General features: G+C 37.9%; 1 protein-coding gene and 1 long non-coding RNA gene across 4 annotated transcripts in view; one reads left to right on the top strand and one right to left on the bottom strand.

The window, feature by feature from the left end:
• The window catches only part of SNTG2 (syntrophin gamma 2), a 214,567-nt gene that overhangs the window by 54,061 nt on the left and 137,911 nt on the right, over positions 1-22,595 (top strand). The gene's annotated exons all lie outside the window — the stretch shown is intronic.
• Positions 513-3,496, bottom strand: LOC137472016 (uncharacterized). The gene is made up of 3 exons (XR_010997972.1): positions 3,010-3,496; positions 1,006-1,106; positions 513-734 (listed from the first exon to the last, which is right to left on the bottom strand). It is a non-coding gene; the product is annotated as an uncharacterized lncRNA (long non-coding RNA).

The raw sequence follows: 22,595 nt of genomic DNA, 5'->3' as shown, positions 1-22,595 counted from the left end.
CGCCTCCCTCGGCCTGCCCCCTAAAAAATCCCACTCCTTTCTTTGTTCACGGCCATTTTGTCCACGCGGCGTTGGGGAGCGAGATGCGCTTCTCCATCGCAGCTCCACGCCTCAATAAAGCCCTCCAGCCAACCACGCAGACAGAGTGGACAATTCCTTCTCTCTTTGCCTCGTCCCTCATGCCCGGCAGCAGAACGTGGCCAGCCCACCCTGGTGCGCGGAATGCAGAAGCGCCCGAGAGCAAGCGGCGGCCCTGAGTCCTGCCGAGAAGGGGCTCCATTCCAGGCTCACTGGAGCTACGTGGGGCCGGAGAAAAGGAATGCAATGCTGCAATTGTATTCTATGCAGACAGAAATATTCAGAGATTTTATATTCAAGTTGGACAACATGACACAGAATCACAGTATGGTTGGAAGGGACCACGGTGGGGTCATCTAGCAATCTGTTCCAGTGCTCAGTCACCTTCACAGTAAAGAAGATCTTCCTCATGTCCAGGTGGAACCTCCTGTGCATCAGTTTCTGCCCATTGCCTCTTCTCCTATTGCTTGGCACCATCAAGGCAAGCCTGGAAACCCTGTGGCACCCTCCCACCATTGGGAGGCTTTGGCAAGGTCCCCTCTCAGTCATGTTTTCTCAGGTCTTAATAGGCCCAACTCTCTCAGCCTTTCCTTGTAAAAGATGTCCTTTTAATTCAGAGTTTTTGTGTCATCTTTTCTTAGTGAGAATGATTTAATCTGTAAATAAACATTTGTCAACGATAAAGTTCAGGGAATGAGTTTTAATTTTCCCAGAAAAAAAAAGGGAGTTGAAATTTGAACAGTTTGAATTACTATGATACAAAACTTCCAAAGAGAAGTTCTAAGGAGTAATTCTTTATTGTTGAACAAAATGGAACTTTGATGGTACAGGAAAATTTTCCATTTTACAAAGTTGTCTTTATGTTTATTATCTTTGACTTCTTTGGACAATGCTTTGACACAAGTTTTTACAAGAAAAATCTTCTACCATTTTTTATATCTCTGCTTGATAAGCCACCTTCTGTCACTTCTTCCTGTTCCACTCAGGGGGGTTCTGGAATCAGTGTCTAGTTTAAATCTGGACCAGATCTGAAAGACAGTACAATTTTCACTGGGTTAGTGAAGATTAGTAAGGGAGGGAGAATAATGTTTATCATCTCTTGCTGGGAATGCAGGAAGACTTTAAGACTTTTTGTCATGCATCTTGAGAGAAACTGGCAGACTAATTATGTATTTTTTCAAACTATCTCTTCTCTTGAGTAGAATGACAGTGAAATAAAGGTGAGAAGTGGTAAGGTAAAGAGGAAGAATCTGAGTTTATGGGAAGAAAATGATAAAGTAAGGTATTGAAGAAGGATCTCATCTGCTTTCATGAAGATCAGATCCTTTTTCGTGTTTAGGGACCTCTTGGTTATGTCAGGGATCAACGTGAACTGGTTTATCCCATGGGATGCAGTTCCTGGAGGAAAGAGGGAACCAGGACAACTGCTTTCTTTTAATAAATCACCAATAGCATGTATACAATTAGCAAAGGGTGTTTCAAGTGTTATACCTACAAATGAGAAGAGTTCTTGTTATTATCATATCAAAAGTGTGTGTGATGTGACACAGGATCACTACAAAAGCTGCATCCACGTTCTGGAAAAACATTGGAGAAATGCTTGAGAACCAGTGTGGACAGAGACGTGCAATCAGAGGCTTTTGTCAACAAGTGACTGATAAATGCACTGCAGATGAGTGACAGTAACCAATAATAAGAAATGCTGGTGATACTTCATTACATTGGAGAATTATTTCCACAAGTTTCATGTTCTGGGGTATCAATTTATTCACTTAGGTAACAGAACTTGTAGATAAATGTTATTGAACCTGAGAATATTTTACTTTAAAAGTCAAGGAAAGACCATTTTTATATTTTGGCCAGTACTCTGATGGAACAGAATAATGGAATCACAGCATCAACTAGGCTGGAAAAGACCTTGGAAATCTTCAAGTCCAACCTATGACCTAACACCACCTTATCAACTAAACCATGGAACTGAGTGCCACATCCCATCTTTTTTTAAACACCTCCAGGGATGGTGACTCAACCACATTCCTGGGTAGCCCATTCCAATGCCCAACCACTCTTTCTGTAAATTTTTTTTCCTAATGTCTAGCCTAAACTTCCCCTTGCACAGCTTAAGACTATGGTCTCTCATTCTGTCACTGGTTGTCTGAGACTGACTCCCACCTGGCTACAGCCTCCTTTCAGGGAGTTGTAGAGAGTGAGCAAACTTCATGGTAGAAAAGTTCTGCTTATCAAACCTGATTTCCTTTCATGACAAGGTAAGCCACGTGATTAAGGGAAGCCAGTTGATGGAATCTATTTTTTGGGATTTCAGTAAAGCTCTCAATACTGTCTCTCACAGTATCCTCTGGACTAAATGTCTGAGCTGGATAAACACCCAAATAATATAATGGATAAGCAATTGCCTCATGGATCAGACACAAAGGGTTATCATGAATGGGGTGACATCAGACTGGGGACTTGTCACTAGTGGGGTTCTACAGGGCTCCATCCTCAGCCCTGTACTCTTCAACAACTTCAAGAACAACTTTGATGTGAGACTGCATGGGGCACTGAGCAAATTCACAGATGATACAAAACAGGGAGGAGCTGTGACTCCCTTGAGGGCAGGAAGGCCCTGCAGAGAGACCTCAACAGCTTGGAGGGCTGGGCAATCACCAGCCATAAGAAATTCAACAAGTGCTGGATTCTGCATCTGGCATGGGGCAGCCCTGTCTGTACAGACAGGCTGGGGAGTGAGATTCTAGAAAGCACTGCCATGGAAAGGGACCTGGGGGTCCTGGTCAATGACAAGGTGAACATGAGCCAGCAGTGCCCTGGCAGCCAGGAGGGCCAACCCTGTCCTGGGGGGCATCAGGCCCAGCATGGCCAGTGGGCAAGGAAGGGATTGTCCTGCTCTGATCTGCTCTGGGGTGGCCTCACCTTGAATATTGCATGCAGTTTTGGGCACCACAATGTAAGGAAGTTATAAACTATTAGAGAGTGTCCAAAGGAGGGCAGCAAAGATGGTGAAGGGCCTTGAGGGGAAGCTGTATGAGGAGCAGCTGAGGGCATTTGGTCTGTTCAGCCTGGAGGAGACTGAAAGGAGACCTCACTGCAGCTACAGCTTTCTTGTGAGGGGAAGAGGAGGGCAGACCCTGATCTCTTCTCTGTGGTGACCAGTGACAGGACCTGAGGGAATGGCCTGAAGCTGTGTCAGGGGAGGTTTAGGTTGGATGTTAGAAAAAGGTTCTTCACCCAGAGTTGGGTACTGAACAGGCTCCCTAGGGAAGTGGTCACAGCACCAAGCCTGACAGAGCTCAAGAAGGGTTTGGACAAAGCTCTCAGGTACCTGGTGTGATTCTTGGAGATGGTGCTTTGCAGGGACAGGAAGTTGGACTCGATGATCCTTGTGTGTCCTGTCTCTTCCAACTCAGCATATTCTGTGATTCTATGATTTGAAGATAATGCTACCTCCTGAACTGAAAATTCTGCACACCAAGCATCAAATAGAGGTACTAATTTTCTATTTAATATATTTTAATAAAATTCTGTGGGATTAAACAGGGAAAAATAGTGCATCATTTCAGTCCAAATTAATTTATTTGCAATCTTAAATTAGAAATATAAATGTGCTTTTTCTAACTAAACTAATAATCCTGTATACCTTTGAAAGATGAATTGCATTCTGTAAAAATATCTGGTCTGCCATTTCATCCTGTAGAAGGAAAATGAATCTCATTTTGTGGTGGTTAGCATCTGGAGAATTCAGGATGCTTTCCTGACCGGCATGATTATATTCTTGTAATTTTTGCTTAAATTTTATTTCTTAAAGCAATTGAAGTTGTTTAAAACACAAAAAAAAATCACAATTTTAAAATTTTATGTTAGAATCTGAGAACATCATATGTTGCTCAATGAAGCTATTTTTAGAGATCACTATTGCAGTCAAGTTGTAAAACTTTTTGGTGGTCCAGTCCAAGGCATTCCTCTCATGGAAAATTAAACCTAAAACAACTTTTGAGTAATCTTCCATCAGTCTGATGTTAAAACAAGAAGTGGAAAAGAAAGATACCTCTTTCTTTAGATACATTTAAGCTGTTGTAGAGATGCAATTGGCTATTTTGTCGTGTAACTTCAAAATAATGCAGTCAAAGGACTTGTATTAAAGAAGTTCTTTATTTCTAGAACCCTGAGGAACTAGAAGAGGTCAGATAAAATGCAGTTAGTTTGAATTCAGAGGAAGAATTCATCTTCTACAGCAAGTGACCAGGGTGGAGGAGAAGGGCGTCTTGAACTGCTGCCTTCTGCTGGTGGGGAGAAACTCTGACTTCTTACCTAAGTGTTGATTAGGGTGTCCTAAGCTCTGCTGTGTGGTGTTAATAGGATAAGAACCTAATTTATAAAGCATGTTTAGTATGACTCATGGTTAAGACTTTCATAACTTGATTGCCACCTCTTCATTGCACTGTGGCTATTGTGTCTGCCTCAGAACCCTTTGAAAACTTTGAGACTTCAGCATTAGTGGAAATTATACAAAAACATACTCTGTAAAAAGTTAAATAGTTCTTTGTTCATCATATATTTAAATGCAAAATTATGAACTGCATGCAATTTGAATATTTATAGTTCATGCTCTTGCCTCTTTTGCCACAGTTGAGTGTTGCCATGGTTCCCATTATATTGTCTGCTTCAGAGGCAAACCTCATAACCATGCTAAATGGAGCTAAGTTTCTGAAGTGTACTACACTTGTAGTGCCCTCAGCTGCCTCTTGAATTGATCTGTATTTTCCACTGTCTCCCCTTAATACCACAGAACCAGAGACTGGGGCCCACAAGAAATACAAATATTAATACACAAAATTAATTATCTTCATCTGTCTTACCAATAAAGAACAACAAATTAAGTGTATTAAATGTATAAAGAAGTAATTATTTTTTTAAGAAATGAGATTCAATTAAATGTGGGTGACACCATAATCTGCAGGCATAATAGTTCAACTTTGTTTTGTGCAGGGGTTACTCTTCTTTCTGAAAGGATTTAAATGGGGATAGAGAGTTAATATAATTATGTTCTGCAAGGATGAAAAGACTGGGACAATTTGTAAAATACAAACTTCCAGGAGAGATGCTGAAAACTTGATTTTGATACTTTTGGCATCACACCTTCCAGAAGATTTACCTTGCTAAACCTGCCTTTTTCAAGTGTTTCTGTTTCACCTCTCTGGTATATCTTTATTTGAGTTCAACATGTTCTGAACTTCAAAAGGAAAAGAGGTTTCCCACACCTAAGCATTTAGAAAGATCACATTCTGATCTAAATTTTCCACCAATCCACTTTCATTTCTTCAGAAAAGATATTCTGTTAGGATTATGCATCTATTTATGCATATAAATATATATAATTAAATAAATATACATATATTAACACTAGGTGATCTTGTAAAAATTCAAGTACTTGCTGATTCAATCAGAAATGCCTTAACAGACATCTGCTCTGTCAGATGGCTCCATCTAGAATCAGCTTGCTTTTTTGTTTTTCAGTTGAGTATAGCCTGTGACTTTACAAGCCTTTGCATATTCACCTTTGCAATATCTTCAGTATTGATTGTTATGTGATAGGGATTTGCAATTTACTAAAAATCAGAGCCTAACTGGGCTGGGAGGTGGGGGGTGGAGAAGATGACACACACAACTCAATAGGTACTTTTTAAATGACTCCTGTAAAATGTGCATCAAAACAAACTGATTCATTTATAGCAAATAAACCTAAAATCAAACAGCTTCCCCCAACCTCCCAATGGCAAAAATCTTAATTCCAGCAAAATTCATACTCAAAGCAAGATTGTGACTCAGTAAGTATATTGCTGTTGACAGTAGTAGTACCAATATTACACAGCAAAACAGAAATAAAAATTCTATATTTTATATTCTATAAAAAAATATTTCTATAAATTTAAACAGATAAACTACTTGTCATATACGGGATCCCAAGCCCTCAGTGTGCACTCTACAAAATTTCTACATGTATCTTTCAAGGGTTATGAAGACATATTGATTGGCTGGTGAAACACAAGGAATTTTAAGATTGTTCTGTGAAGTTAAACTTACGGGGTTTTTCCTTAATGAGGCACTGCAATAATCAGTTACCAGAAATAAAATTAAAAATGCTTCTTAGTTTATTTGAGGATGCGAAGGGAGAGTTATGCAGAAGAACCTCTGCATGTTTTATGCTCTTATTGGAAAACCAAAAATAATTTTTAAATCTTTACATTTAGACATGCTTTTTATAAATTACTTGTGCAGAACCTCTTTACAACTTCATTCCGTGTAGGAGATGCTCCAATACAAGCTTGGGCTGCTTTCTTGACCTTGAAATGGGCTCATTTCCCGCCTCCATCAGGCTGCTCTGTTTCTGCTTTTATTCTCTTCTGTCAATCAACTTCTCACTGATGCTAATTTCTGTGTTAGAGCTTCACATTATTAGGTCTAAATTAAATAACTTGTTGGTGAATCCAGCAAATGCTGAATAATGAATTTCTGTCTGGGTTATGTAGGTTTTTGGAGGCTCTATGAACATGTATTGTGGGAGAGGTGCTTAGTGGAGTGTACAGGTCTGCATTCACACCTTTGTTAAAAATAGGGATGTTAATTATGGTTTATGGAGATGCCAAATATGAACAAAGGGCTGTTTTGTAAATAAATTATTTTTAAATGTTGCCTAGTATAGCATTGTGTCTTTTGTAAAGGGTAGTTACATATGGAATGATAAAAGGATGAAATAATATTTGATAATAGCAGCATTGGTTGTTTCTGCTGTGTAATGCTAAAGGTCTGAATGCTGCTTTCCCTATTATTTCCTAGTGAAAGTATTAACTCTTATTATGCAACCAGCTGTTTACCACTGAATGCACTACTATTTTTTATCTCCAAGGTGCAAAGAGTATGTGCATTTAAAATGAGTCATTTATTCCAGGGTAACTGTCTCATCATCAGTCTGCAGTGTGATGAATGTCTCTCGCCTTATCTCTTTTCATAATATAACTGTTTACTTGAGGATAATAGTAGACCACAGTGAGCAAACTGCTGTGGCGGAGCTGTTAAACTGCACACTCTTATCTAGACTTAGGTTTTCACATGCTGGGAATAGCAGCACTCAGGCTGTGACTGGGTAGGGACAATTCTAACGTAATTTTTTACTATTGACATAAAATCAGTAGAGATGAAGGGGGTATCTAATGTAGAAGTACAGCGTGAGAGTTTACAATGAGTTTTAATGTTTAGTCCTTTGTTCCTATGGAATAAGACATTTAAAGGCTAGGGCTGAACTTTCTCTGTTTCTTCCCAGGCTCTCTATTGCCATTTTCACACATTCTTGTTTTGGTAGGAGTACAATATGTTTAAATCATGCTTTCTGATTCAGCAAGTTTTGATTTGGTAATATGAATGAATAAATTAAAGGCTTTCCATGTCCTCATTCCAGTAATGACCAAGCTGATATGGAAGAGGTAGTATAATTTATGAGATGTTCTTGATAATAATTTATTCATGATTTGTTGATATTGTTCTTTCTTCCAGCTTTAATGGTGTTGCAGGAGTATTTTTTTCCAGAACAGAAACTGTTTGCATTTCTGTGAACTGTAATACAGTATAATACTGAAATTTCTTCAGGCATTACTCTAAAACCCAAACACAGAACAATCTTACTTTTTGTCAGGGGATATAGTGAGCACACTATACTGTTTTTTTCTGTATGTGCAGCATTATTTTATTGTGTTTATGTGTTATTACTGCTGGTGCTAGATTTTTAACCTTGGTAAAACACTAAAAGATCAATGTTTGTGATACAATCCAATATAATTATTATTTCTCACCTTAATTGGAAGAATTCAACATTAATTACACATTAGACCATTGAAAATCTTGGTATCTACAGTTAGTAAGAAAAAAAATGTGATAGAGAGAGTATGCCAATATGTGATACTTAGTCTGTCTATTGTATTGTGACATAGCACATAACTTTGTATTGCGATTTAAGGTGTTTTTTTCATTGTAGACTTATATCAAATACTGAATACGGTCTCTTAGATCCTTAGTGATGTTTTTATAGAAGAGTGATTTGGTTGGATTTAGTACACTTTACAAAGAAGTACACTATGCTCTTTTCAGTCTATACATAACTTTTTCTTCCAATTCCTTTCTATATTGCTAACAAAACTTTGATGCAAATATGTTTCTTAGTCTTTGAATCTGTTTGTTTATTTATTACTGGAGGCACTCAAGCTCAGTGTATTTGACTAATTTAGTGAGCTTTTTCATATGTATGACAAAATAATTCCTTTTTAGTATAGAATTTAATTTTAAACCATGTAGACGATGCCATCTAGTTGGGCTATCACTGCAGTGTAATTTGTGCAGAGCAGTGTTCTGCTGCAGAGTTGCACTGAAAGGAAAGCTCCGACTGTGGTGCTTGTAGTAGTAGTTTCCAGACTTTGATCTTTGGTCAGATGGGGGATCATGAAAGGGTACTGCTCTTTAAAGTGCTTTCAATGGAATGTTGGATTATACAAATACCATGAGGCTAATTAATGTTGATCCAACAAAAATCTTAACGGGTAAGAGATTCCTTTGGTGTCGGTTGGTTCTGTTCCTGGAAATGTTCCTGGGATCCCAACTGGAGATTTACAGTATGAAAAGGCAGTAAAACAAGCACAGAAGGATGAGATGACAATGTCATGTGTCCAAATGGTATGACAACTAGCTTATAATGATATTTTATTGAATAAGTCCATTACAAATTTCTGATACAGCTTTTTGAATGAAATGCAAATGGTTTTGGAAATACAGGCAGCCAGGCACAAGAACTTTACAGAGCTGTCACCCTACATGGATGTAAGATAGGGGAATCCAAGTGTTTCATTCTAGATGGAGGAAGATTAATGAAGGGAAGAATGAGAGTGCTGACAATGATAGTGCTGCAACAGTGGCAGTGAAATATTGAAAGTTCTCTTTTTTCCTGCTCTAATGTCTTCATTATATTTTGTGGATGACTTTGTGATTTAGTTGGATCTTTTATAAATTGATCAAGTGACGAAATAAGAAATCCAATTATGTTAAACTGCATTATATACCAAAAGTTCTTTCTGGACTATGTTATTATTATTCTTAAATTATTCTCATACTCAGATCCTGTCTTATGTTCCTACTGTCTTTGTGTGCGTAAAGGTAAAGCACAACTGAAAACTGCTGCAGTGTTCATTGGATTTGTGTCTTCTTTTTTAAATGGTTCATTATAAATATGGGAAACTACTTATTGAAAATTCAGTTTTAAATTAAGCAAATAATGCAAATTCTTCCAGACTCAATGCATTTTATGCAATAAACTGCTCACTGTTTATTTTGGTATTAGCTGTATTTATCTAATCTGTCTCTTCTGAATGTGTTTATCATACTTCCCTGGCTAACTCAGCAAATATCATGTAAATTTATAAACAAAAACCAAAAGATTAATATAGAAGGACAAATTATAAGATGATAGTCCAAAGACTTGACTCTTTTTTCCTTTTTTTTCCCTATTTTTACTGACTAATGAAAGATTTCAGATTATGCTTGACTGATGTTTGTTTTTGAAAAAGACTTTCTAACTAAAGGGCTGAAAGCCTGTGAAGTAGTGGGTGTTATCTGGGAACATCTGCACATAAACCCAGGTTGCCATGCCTTCTCTTCTTGTGCGGACTCAAAAAAATGGAGCAGTGATACATTTCCTTGGCCTCCCTGCTGTTGTCCCTTCCACAGTATCCCTGTGCCCATGAGAAAAGCCAGGCATTTTGAAGGCTAATGGCTGCGGTAGTAGGCAGCAGCCAACTGAAGCACAGACACGTTACAACTTCCCTCAGTATTGCAGACAAGTGAGAGTTTCACATGGGTTTTCAGGGAATTTCAGGAATGAGAAAGGAGCTCATTCCTTGCTTTTTGTTCTTTCAGAGGAAATTGTTTCTTTTGGCTTCAGGTCATGGACTCTTGCCAACTTCTCAGGACATCCTGGACATCTTTCGTGGTGAATTTAAATATGCAGAATAGAAAATTACTAGTTAAAGGAGTTTTCATTTTCCTGCAGTAATAGGATAATAATGTTTGTGTAATTGAAATTATGCAGAAGAGTGACATTAGCATCCTTCCACTTGGATTTTTTTTGTCTGCCCAGGTAAGGGAGGCAGTAAGGCAGTGGACACAGCTCATTCAAGTGCCTATCTTTCTTCATTTTAAATGTCCTGCTCAGTTCTAGGGTTTTTTAGTCAGTATTCACTGACTAAAATGCAGCTTTTAGGACAAACAACCTGTATAAAATGTACAGAACTGGCTATTAAATGTGAATAGGAACATTTTCTCCTGTTTGCATCTTCTACTTTGTGAAGCTCTGCAAAATTTTATCTAACTATCCATAACTGAATCAAGAAATGAAATTGTTTTTTAATGAAGAATTTATGGCAGAATTTTTTAGATGACTGGAGAGATGTAATGATACAGTTTTGGGAAACTATACTGATTAACATTAAATGAAAAGGATGCCAGTCTAAAAAAACCAAACAACAAACCCACACATTCAAGAGCTCAGAAATATCCATTAATTAAAAAAAATTGATAACTTGGACTATATTTTAGCAATACTTAGATAAATATCGCTATAAAATTATTTATTATAATTGGTTAATATATTAAAATTAAAAAGTGTCACATTTTTATAATTATGGAGTTCTTGAAGGCAATTTATATAGCTTTTTACTCAGTTTTCTAATTTTAATTTTTTAAACACATAACAGCATAAATTAATGAAGTGTTTTAGGCTTTACCTGTGCTGTGCAGAAACACTATGTAGTTATCAGCTATCACTCATATGAAAGATTTCTTTCAATATGTTGCATTGGATTGCAATGTTGAGTTGGGTAGTCATTTTAACTTGGTTCTTCACAAAGTATCTTTTTGATTCTACTATACATATTCTTTGAAATATAGCTCTTTATATCCATTATCAAAAATCACACTATTAAATTATAACTCCCCAATAAAGGTTTTTTCTTCATTAATCATTCAAATTTTTCTGCTACAAAGTATTTGTTACATTAAGTATTCAAGTTTTGTTTGTTGCAAGCCATTTTGGTAGCCTTTTATTTTAACCTAAATATTACCCATGTGTGCCAATTTTGAGTCCATTGATCCACCTTTTCCTTTAGTCCACCTTCCTCTTTCCTTTGTTTTCCCTTGGAGACTGTTTGTGGACTGTCAAACAAGTGAAGCCTGTGTAAAAATTTAACTTGTTAGAGAAAGTTGAACTAGTTACTTCAGTAGGGGCAGTAAAATGCCTTTACAAGACTCTTATGGCTGTGGTGTGGCTGGTAGCACTTACTGGATACCCTGATGCATGAACTTGTGTCCAGTGTTGTGCAGTCCTGTGGAAGGAGTGGAATCCAAGGAGTGCTGGGACACACTTAGAAAGGGAGAACATGGTGAATTGGGAACACAGGAAAAGGTTTTTTATGAGGATATTGGACAGAAATCTTTTTAAAACCAAGCAAGATCAGTTTTGCTGCTCATGGAACCATTTAATTCACCAGGTCACTTCAGATTTTTCAGATTTATCAACAAGTATAGAATAAATAAATTCCACTATGCACTCACTTTATCAAACTGACTTCTGAATTTCTACAAGAAATAAAAGTGATTTTGGGAAGTTGGTTTTCCTTTAACTTTGGTGACTTTGTTTCCAGTGTGTTAGTATCAGAGAATGATGATTATTGTACTTGTATATAACAGCTGCTAATCTGTTTGTAGTTACCTAGGATGTCCTATGTGTTTATGCAAATAGGGCAACAGTGTGCTTTCAATAGTGATTTGGAATTTTCCTGCTATTCCATGATTTGTTAATTAACATCAGTGGCCTGAGGTGTCATGAGCTGTACTCTGTTGCTATCTGATGGCAACTGTCATAATTTTAAAAGCCTATCTTCATTCTGGTTTTATTTTACTTTCTCAGATTTTTGCAATTTATAGTCTGATTTTTGCTGATTACTAATGACTTTCTTATCTTTCAGGATTTTTATTTTTTCTATCTTTAATGGCTACTTTGCCAATATATGCTTTAATCTTACATTCTTGCTTATGCTGTTCTTTTTAAGTTCTTTTGGTCCTTGACCTCTCACATCTGTGCTTGTTAGGCTGGTGATCTGCCATTTATTTGTATTTTGTCACTGATGTTCCTTTCAGCATCCTTCCCTTTTTCTATTCATTTTTTCTCTCTCTTAGACCTTAGCTTTGTGAACAGTCCATCAAGTGTGGTGCAAAATTACAGAACAGGGCCTCTGAACACTCTGAAGTATTTTATAGCCAATTAATTCACTAATGTACTTTTAGAGGGTATATTCTCTAGCACAAGGCTTGTTCTTCCATAAGTATAGTTTGCTCCTAAGGTTTGCTCATTTTTGTCTGTCCTTATCCTTTCAGTACTGGTATGACCCACAAACTTCTAAACAATCCCTATTGACACACATCACATTTCCATCCCTGGCTGGAGGTGTGGTTGCTCCTGCTCTGCATGTGCCCCTGCTACTTCCCACAGTCTGCTGGGACTTGTCATGGTCCAAAAGACCACTTGAGATCCTGCAGGCAGAGTGAGGTGGAAGTCCCTGTGTCTGGCACACCTGGCTAGGCACTGGTAGTCTGTGCTAAGCTGTTGATTTCAGGAGTAGAACTGGATTTCAGTAGTGCTCTTGTTAAATCCTGGATACATACCTAAGTGGTTTGCTGAGTTCAGTCTTGAGCAAGTTTTGAGTCACTGAAATGTCACCTATTTTGTCAGATCACCTATTTTTTTTTTACAGGCAGCCTTATTTTCCCATTTGATGTAAATACATTCAAATTGTTGTAGTTTTTGAGACAGTGACAGCTCTTCATTCTAGCCTTTATGTGTATCCTCATATGAACTGAAGTAATTACAGTGATTTTACAAATTTGCCTATGTATGAGTATGGAAAGATTTCTACTTGACTGTAAAACCTGACCTTACTATGGTTAGTGTTATTTAAAATTTATGATATTCACTTTGTTTTTAAATTAATCCCCTAAAATAGTTTAAAATACATTTGTTGACACACACTCAATCTGACCTCCCATCTGACCCACCCCAGTAGGCCACTGTTATATTATAATTAAGCTACTGAAATAAATCCATGAGACTGCTTTGCAAAATTCAGATATTCATGCAGCATTTATGCTGTGTCTTTATGTTCTTTTTGTGGGATGATGACTAAGGACTTGGGCAAGAGCTAAGGCTTTCTGTCTGCACCATACACTTCATTTTACATTATCCTTGTGGATGGAAATGTGCATAGTTGATGTTAAGAAAGGCTGACTTGGCTGAAGGATGAGGTCCTGTGGAGACAGGATGCACCTGAGATAGGATGAAAATCTGGACATGAGCCAGCAGTGTTCAGTTGCAGTCCAGAGAGCTGACCACACCCTGGGCTGCATCCAAAGCAGCCTGGCCAAGAGGGTGAGGGAGGGAATTCTGCCCCTCTGCTCCACTCTGGTGAGACCCCACCTGGAGTGTTGCTCCCCAGCACAAGAAAGATGTGGACCTACTAGAGGAGGTCCAGAGTGGGGCCACTTGGTGAGATCCTTGCCAAGATCTTTGGAGAGGTAATAGAGCAAATTTACCTGGAAATCTACTTCCAAATATGATGGACAAGAAAGTGTTTGGAAGTACTCTGCAGTGATTTATATTGGGGAAATTTCACCTGACCGACATCACAGTCATCCCTAATGAAGTCTTTGGATTGGTGGATGGGGGTCTAAGAGTGGATGTTTAACTTGCATATAGCAAATTTTTTGACACTGGCTCCCATTATATCCTCATAGACAAGTTGATGGAGTATTTACTTGATGAATGGGGAGATGCAATTTAAAACTGACCACAGTAAAAATAGTTGTGATCTGCGGCATGAAGTCCAAGTTGACGATGGTCACTAGTGCCATAGTGAGGAAATCAATAATGCATCCAGTGCTGTTCACCATCTGATGACTTGGATGTTGGGACAGAGAAAGCCGTCAGAAAGTTTGCAGATGATACAAAACTGGGAGGACTGGCTCATAGTATCAGATGCCTGTGCTGCCTTTCAGGAAGACTGGCACTGGCTGGAGAATAGGCTGACGGGGAGTTCAAGAAAGGGTAGTGCACAGTCATGCACCTGGCAAGAAATAACTCCAGACACAGTAGAGGCTGACAGGGTGGAAAGCAACTTTACAGAAAAGGTCACCAAATTGAACTGAGCCAGCAAGGCAGCCTTATGGCTAAAGGCAGCAGCTCTCTCAGCTCCATTAACCAGAGCATTGCCAGCAGGTGGAGGGAGGTGATCCTGCCCCTCTGCTCAGCACTGCATTGTGAGACAGCATCTGGAGTCCTGTCCTGTGCTCCCCATTGCAGGAGGGATATGGGCATGCTGGAGCAAGTCCAGCAAAGGCCCAAACAGATCAAGGGAGCATCTGACATACGAGAAGAGTTTGAGAGAGCAGTGACTGTAGAGCTAAAGAAGAGAAGGCTCAGAGCAGTCTTACCAATGTGGAAAAATTCCCAGCTGGCAGATGCTGATGAAGACTGAGCCAAAATGTTCTCAGAAGTGCCCACTGAAAGAGGCAATGAACAAAACTTGGAACATTGGAAATTCTGTTGAATGAGAATTATTTTTTATTTTTCAAAGTGACGGTGGTCAAACACTGGAAAAGGTCCCACATTGGTTTATCCAAGATTTCCATCATTGGCAATACTCAAAACCTGATTGCACATGATCCTGAGCAAAGCAGCCTGGTCTAGAGGGAGGAGTTGGGATTAGATGATCTTTAAGGTCCATTCCAATCCCTAAATATTCTGTGATTCTATGTTTTGCACAGGGCTTTGAATTAGATAATCTCCAGAAGCCCCTTCCATCTTTAGCCCTTCAGTGTTTCTGTCCGAGTGTTTTCCTCTAAGTTTGAGAATTTTTTATTAAGTGTACAGTCTCAAACAAACAAAAAAAATCTTTGTGAGAGCAGAAAAATGAATATGATTAGCATTTCCATGCTTATAATAATAACCAGATTTCAGAAAAAAAGAGCCACATATTTTGTTTTAATAATTGATCATTCTTAGAAAAATAAAACAAACCCTAGCACAGTCAGGAAAACAACTAATAAAAAGGGCTATTAATATGGATTTTTTACATATATTTAAGTAGATTACATGGTATAATTGTGATTGGGTTTTTTGTTGGTTTCTTTTTTTTTTCCTTCTCTCCCTTTTATAATTTTTTGGAACATTTCCATAGAAATCGATTCTATTGTTCAACTATATATTTTGAAAGGTTCATGTACTGTCTGATTAGGTTTTAATTTTTATATTCAGTTTTCACTGTCTTTTTTCTAAAACACAATTGCTAGAGCCTCATCTGTGTGTGATTGTTTCTTCATTCTTTATTAACAAGTATTTTCACTGTATTATCCTGAAGTATTTAGTGGGTAATTTGGCCCTTGTTGTTCTGAGATTGTCTTGGAAATGCTAGAATTTAAAACTATACTACTTAGACATTTTTTAAAGTGTCATTTTCATTTCTAAATGATGATGTTGTGTATGTTTATAGTTTGTTAGTGTACCTTTTTCTTGTTCAGAAAATTGAAGGAATTTTTAATGAGTATGAAAACCAGCATTGTTTGGGGGGGTCTTGATAGCAGTTGACAAAAGGGTTTAGGTGGATTTTCTGTAAGAAAACTGCAGAATCCTGAAATATGTACTGCTACATTAGTTTTTATAGTTATGGTAATAACTATGCTATGAATGTTGCAACCTGAAAAGCTGTCAACAATTGTGACAAAATTTAAACTAATTATTTTTACAATGAAAGCCTGACTTGACTGAGAATTTTCCATTGACTTCAGCTTCATTGGCACTAAAATTAAATCCCTATGATTTTTTGAGCATTTGTGCTAGAATGCTGTTTCTCTTTTATAAGAAGAAAATAATAGCTGAGTTTCAGATGCAAGCAATGGAGAGAGATTATCTAACATTACTCCCAGGATTTTTAATGGCCCATGAACACCAGTGAGAATCATCTGAACACAGAAAATGTATCCCTGTAGTACAGAAATCAAAGGAGGGTAACAATGGCTAAAGTAAGCCTTTGACATTCATGTAATGAAGAGAACCTAAGCAGGAACAGGGGAGGTGTCCTGTACTGCATCTTCTAATCAAAAAATTCTTATCTGCAAAACAGAAAATCCTGATATGGGATGCTTTATATACTATGGTGTTGGAAAAAAAAAAAAGCACAGTAAATTTAATAGAATAGTTAAATCTGTAACCAGTATGTCACAGAAAGACTGAAACAATAATATTCTCACTGTTTATCCCCTTAACACTTCCATAGAAAAGCACATAGTTTTCTTGTTTTCTACTGTGAAGAAAAGGGGTAATAGAAAGTATGGCAGTATGTAAAAGGGATATAAAACACACATAACTATAGGTGTGGCAGTGAAAATGGGCTATGGTAAGCAATGATTAGTAATCATTAAACTGGCTTATCCATCTTTGGGCTGACACGAGATGAGAACTAGTAGAGTGCAAAGGCACATTTCCAAAAATGGTCACCCCAGGAGGCTGTGTGACAGTGGGAGAAGCAGTGGTAAACCTCAGGCAGGATCCTGTTTACCACCAGCTGTGTTTTCTGGCTTCTTGTTTAGCTGCACTTTCAAATATTGGATACCATGTTTGTTGCACACAGCTTTTGTAAATTTTGTTTACATTTTTCACACATATTTTTAATACTCTCAGTAGAGCTAGTATGTCAGATCCTTTTATGGATTAGTAACCTATAGCGATCATTCCTGCAAAAGATAGATGTGTTTGTCAGTGGGCAGCTACTCTTTTTCTTAAGCATAGGATTTCTAGAAATTACCTTTTTTAATATTAATTCTCTTTCATTTTTATCTTTTCCTCTTTATTACTGTTAATTTCTCTTACTGTTTTCTGTTCTTATTTTAAATCTTCTCTTCCTCTTCTCTAAGCTTTGTTATCTCAAGAACTATACTCCTGTCATTTCACATCCATACTTCTACTCCTGCTTTCCTACACAAAATACAATCATGTTTCTTACCCTGCAAATTTGACTTTTATACTTGCATAAAACTCTGAAACTGTTGATAGTGTATTTAAGGTCATGCACCTTTTCTGAACACTGGCCTTTCATAAATATGCTTCAAATATACACAACAAAGGAATTTGTATTCTCAGTGTCTCATCAACAAAATATTTGTACACTCATGGATGTTACTTCCTTCAGCCTTTCCATGTGAAATACCACTAGGATAAACTGACAGTAGTTCTGCCATGGTACTGGTATGACTTCATGATGCTGTTGATGCTGTCTGGAAAGGAACAATTACAATTTCTGTTTTCTCCTTCTTTAACTGTCAGGGGTTTTGTCTGTTTTGGAGTCTGTTTTAGTTCTTTGGTTCCAGGTTCTGAACTTAAAATCCCTCAGTCCTATCCTTTTCTCCTGCCATTTCTCAGGATAGGAGTTTGCTTGTGTTGTTCTGGTGAATACCTTTCTGGGACAGGAGGGTTATCATAAGATTTCACGAATCCTTGGGTTAAAAATTCTCGTGTCACTTTGCCAGCTGACTTGTGTTTAAAGCTCCATCTTGCTAAGCACTGATTGCTGCTTACTTTATGCAGGAGCTCTCTTTTCCTGTTGCAGCAGGAGCTGGAGAAGCTGGTGCTCCTCTCCTCGGGTGCCTGGCCCAGCAGAAGCCCTGCCCAGGCCCTTCCTGTGCCCTGCTGACCTACGAGTCCACCAGAGCTCGCTCAGCGACCTTTGCCATGGTCTGCAGTGGGTGATACAGCCCCAGCCTGCGGGAATGAGACCTCCCATGTGGTCAGTCAAATACTGTGGCAGTCCAGTGCTCTGTGACCCACAGCATCAAGGGACGGATGACACTGGACAGATGATAATGGATAAAATTAAATTCTGCTGTACATTAATCACTCTGAAATACAGATTTTTGGCAACATTTTATCAAAACCCTTAAAATGTCTAGCTCCTTTGTCAAGCATCTTACTTTTGAATTCTTTTTACTCAGAAATGTTTGATTGTCTCCTACCTAGTTTCCTTTCCTAGTTTTATTTTTGTTCTTTGATTCATGCATCCAAATGTGTAAATGCACCTCCATAGGCTTAAGTCAGATGGTTACAGGGCAGGGTATCAGTCATTTGCATGTACTGGTTGTCAATCAGCAAATTATTGAAATTTAGAAAGATATGAAACAAGCTTTATATGCAGCTGCTAAAATCAGAATTAGCATCAGTTCTAGATTTTTTTTTTCTTAGTACTGATATTCTTTTTTGTCTTGATGTTAATGAGACTAGACTGTATATGCTTTAAAAATAGCAGTTTCTTTGAATTCTGGACAAACATTCATTCATCCTAGACCATGTATCTTTTTTAAATGAGAGCTGAATCTGTATCTCCACTTGCTATTTCTGATTACATGGTTTTTTTTGTTTTTAAAAAGGGGGTTAGAATACATATTCTCCATCTTAAGATATCTTTGTCTGAAGTCTGAATTCCAATAAATAATTGAATTTTCAATACTTAAATTACCTGCAGTTTTTATTCAGTTGCTGAATATTGCAAAAATCCTTCAGTTTTTCCTAGGTTTCCTGTATCTTCTGTGCTATTTTCTTTATATACTTCCAGTTTCTGAAGGATAACTGCTTAAAATCTTGAAACTGGTTATATATTATTATTTTGTTCTGGTTGTTGTTTTGTTTGTTTGCTTTGTTTTTGTCTTCTGCAGAAAGCTTTAGTACTTTTTCCCTAGTTGAACTTGTTTGCTTTTTGTCGTGGTTTGACATGGAAGTGATTTTTTTTTCTTCAGGAAGTTGGGTCAAACCAATCAGTGGTCAAGTTTGGATATTGGCACCTGAAATGACCACTGAAGATAGGGATACGCCTCTGAGAACACAGGGGGTTAAAAGCAAGAACTCCCAAGAGCTCGCTCTCTTTGGTTCCGGTCAAGGTGCTGTGCAGACCTCCCCTGCCCAGCCATGGGGCTGGGTGGGGGAGGGGAAGCCATGCGGCCTGGTCGAGGTGAGCCGAGGGGTAGAAGGACTGGAACCGAGCCAGCTCCTGTGGACGGAAGGGTAGAGAGAAGCGGAGATGTCTTTGTCATTCCCCCCCCCACCAGAGAGAAGAGATAGAGAGTCCGGACGGCACCTGTAACTTTGCCGGCACGGAGGAGAAAGCGGGGGGGAGGAAGGCGCCCAGCCTTGGCCTTGAGTATCGGCTGCTGGGCAGAGATATCAGCCGTCCAGGGAGTCTGAGCTTTTAACCCTTTCCTGAGAAACGAAGGCTTTGTAAAATATTACTCCTCCTTGATTTGAAGTAGAAGAGAGACAGTCTGGGATCCGAGATGATGGAAGAAGAAATTCTCGAGTTGGAAGGAGATGATGGAGTGGCTTGTGGCTGGACTTCTCTTGTTAGCCATAGACTGAACCAAATTCTCCTAACAGAAGCTGCACTTAGGGTGGTGCGTTGGTGTGCCAGGAGACCTGTTTCAGTGATTACCAGCAGAGGAGTAGAGGGAAAGTGTGGAGAAGCCCTCTATCTTCAAGGAAGAAGAAGAGGAGCAGAAGACCTCTATTCTTGGACCCTCAGCCCCAGGGGAAAATGGGGGGGACTGTAGTCCCAAAATGAGAAACTGAACTGTTGTCTCTTTTGGTCCACGGCAAAGCATCCTTAAAGGAGCCCTATGAGCAGTCTGTCCATGCACGGTGGTGAGAGCACTGTGACATGGAAGGAGAGTGTCACCATGGCAAATTTTCTTCGGGCGGTCGCCATGTGTGACATGGAAACACAAGGGTGGCAATTGTGTTTCCTGGGGGGGGTCTGTGGCACAGGAGAGACTCCTGTCTCCCTTGAAAGACTGAGTATTCGAATATCTGAAGGGTGGCAACTTGATCAAGATCCTGGGTGGTGTCTCACTGTTGAGTTTGTTTAGGAATTAGGTGGGAGGAGGAGGGGTGTTTTAGAAAGTCTTCATCCAGGATTTAGTGTTTGTAGTTTTCCTAGTAGAAGTAGTTTAATAAAGTTCTTTCCTTAGTTACTAAGTTTGGGCCTGCTCTGCTCTGTTCCTGATCACATCTCACAGCAATTATTTTAAAAAGTATATTCTCATGGGGGCGCTGGCATCGCGCCAGTGTCAAACCATGACACTTTTCCACCTTATTCAGAAATTAAGCAGTTTGGTATGGCTTTCTTCTGGGTTTTGGCAGAATAACACAACAGTTTACCAGGACAAAAGCCAAACAAACAAACAAACAAAAAAAAAAAAACCCCAAAAAAACCCAACACGAATTTTATGCAAAAGGTAAAAGCTTGAAAAAGAATGAACATAGTGGACTTGTATCAGTCAAAAGTGGAAGGATAGCAAGAGCAGGATGACTCAAAATGTGGTATTCTATTAAAAAAAAAAAAAGTGATGCCTTTATAGTGCTCTTTCTTGGCTATTCTAGGTTAAGAAAATGGGTGAGGTATTTTTATTATGCTCTTAGTTTTTTTGTTTGCCTTTTGATATAACAGGAATATTTGTCAATCAGCTGAAGCCCCACCAGGGTAAGATTCATGGTATCAGCAATAGAAATTAGAAATTTTCACATTAATTTTCACATTAATTTTCTGATAATCTGTTTCTTAAGTAATCTCCAAAGGGAATGTTGTGGGGTTTTTTCAGCTATTGCTAAGTGGTTTATTTTGAAGTGTGAAATTTATGCTTTCTTGTTTTACAGGCAGGAAACAGCTGTAAGCATAGGAACATCTTTATATTCTGAGGTTTTATATTCTATATATTCTTCATATTCTTTATATTCTTAATTCTTTTACTTAAAGATAGTATCTAAATCAAAATAAATCTAGTCAATTTTTCTAATAGTTTGAGCCTTGGCAATTTTCTGGGTTAGAATTTCAATTAGAACATATTTAACTATATGTCTCCATTAGCATTTGTTAGAGTTTTAAGAAGGCAATTGTTATTCTGACATGACATTCTGGAAGTTCCTTTTTCAAATGTGCAATACAGAATTCAAATATTTGTGTCTGATGTTTTGAGAGGTGCATGAGAATGAAAACAATCAATCATATTAGCTCATGATATACTGAGCTTGCAGTAATTAAACAAGATATTTGTGCTTACTGATTAAGATCACAGATATTGTGAGCCAGCTGTTGATCACTTTTCTTGCAAGGCTAATGTTATTAGCAGATATGTATCCCTAGGGCTGTTTTTGACTATTGAATAGGTTGTGATGTAAGGAACAAAACAGACTTTTAAATTTTTTATATTGAGAGCATCTTTTCAAACTTCTGTTACTTTGAGTATGGCCCTTGAAAATTTAGGAAAAATTGTTTTGAGTTGTTAGAAAGTGGTATTTTCATGCTGCAGTTAAAATCTTCTAAATACTTGTAATGCTAATACACCTTTTACAACTGTGTATATTGAAATTTCAATCCATAATATTGTTATTTATAAATGCAAATGTAAAAATATTCTTTATCCAAACAGTATTATAAAGGGTGCAAATTTCAGATGTAATCAATGCTTTTGGGAAAAAATCATTCAAATTCTTCCTAAATATCTAGTTTAGACCATCTTTATTTCTGATGCTGATTCTTATCAAAGAGTGCATTTAAAATTTACAGTACATTTTTATTCAGTATCTTTAGTGTTAATTGACTTACAAGAGAATCAGTGGTGTCCATCAGATAATATTCCACTGGCTTTGTTGTGAATAGCCTTTTTGAAAAGAGTTATCAGAAATTTGTGATTTTCTTCACTGAGAACGATTGTGAACATTATGAAAATATGAAATGGAGTTACAGATCTAATAAAAATGCGTGATCTATTATCAGTCTTGAAAAATGGTATGACAAATATAAGTACTTTTACTAGCTTCTTACTGAGGCTATAAAGCAGTTGTGGTATGTTTCCTGTAATTCCCAGTGCATTTACTTGTGAGTGTGTTTATTTTGAATAGGAGCTGAAAGAAGCTGTGTATGTTCTCAGTACATCATAATAGTTATTTTTCACCCATTCTATGGCAGTACCAAGTTGTTCAGTCCAGGTGTCCTTGTAAAGCCAGTCCGGTTTTCTCCTGGATTCAGAAGTTCATTCATATGCAAGAAGTCACATAATTTTGAATATTAGCATGAAATAGATCTAAAGGAGATTATATTTTCTGGGATTTTGCCCTGTGAGAGGATTACCGGTACCATTTGGGCAGATGTTTGTTCAGTTTTCTCTGAGATTCCCTTAGCAATGGATGTCCATAATTTATCCAAGCAATCTGTTAAAGGACTTCTGTTTCCTCATAACCGGAATATATTCAAAGGAGGAGATTTCTGAATTATTTTCTTTCCTGATTGCTCTATTTGTAATAGATTTTGAAGTACTTA

The sequence above is a fragment of the Anomalospiza imberbis genome, chromosome 3, assembly GCF_031753505.1.
Source record: "Anomalospiza imberbis isolate Cuckoo-Finch-1a 21T00152 chromosome 3, ASM3175350v1, whole genome shotgun sequence".
Lineage (NCBI taxonomy): Eukaryota > Metazoa > Chordata > Aves > Passeriformes > Viduidae > Anomalospiza > Anomalospiza imberbis.
Note: the sequence above shows the minus strand (reverse complement) of the source record. Positions and strands in the feature narration are given on the sequence as shown.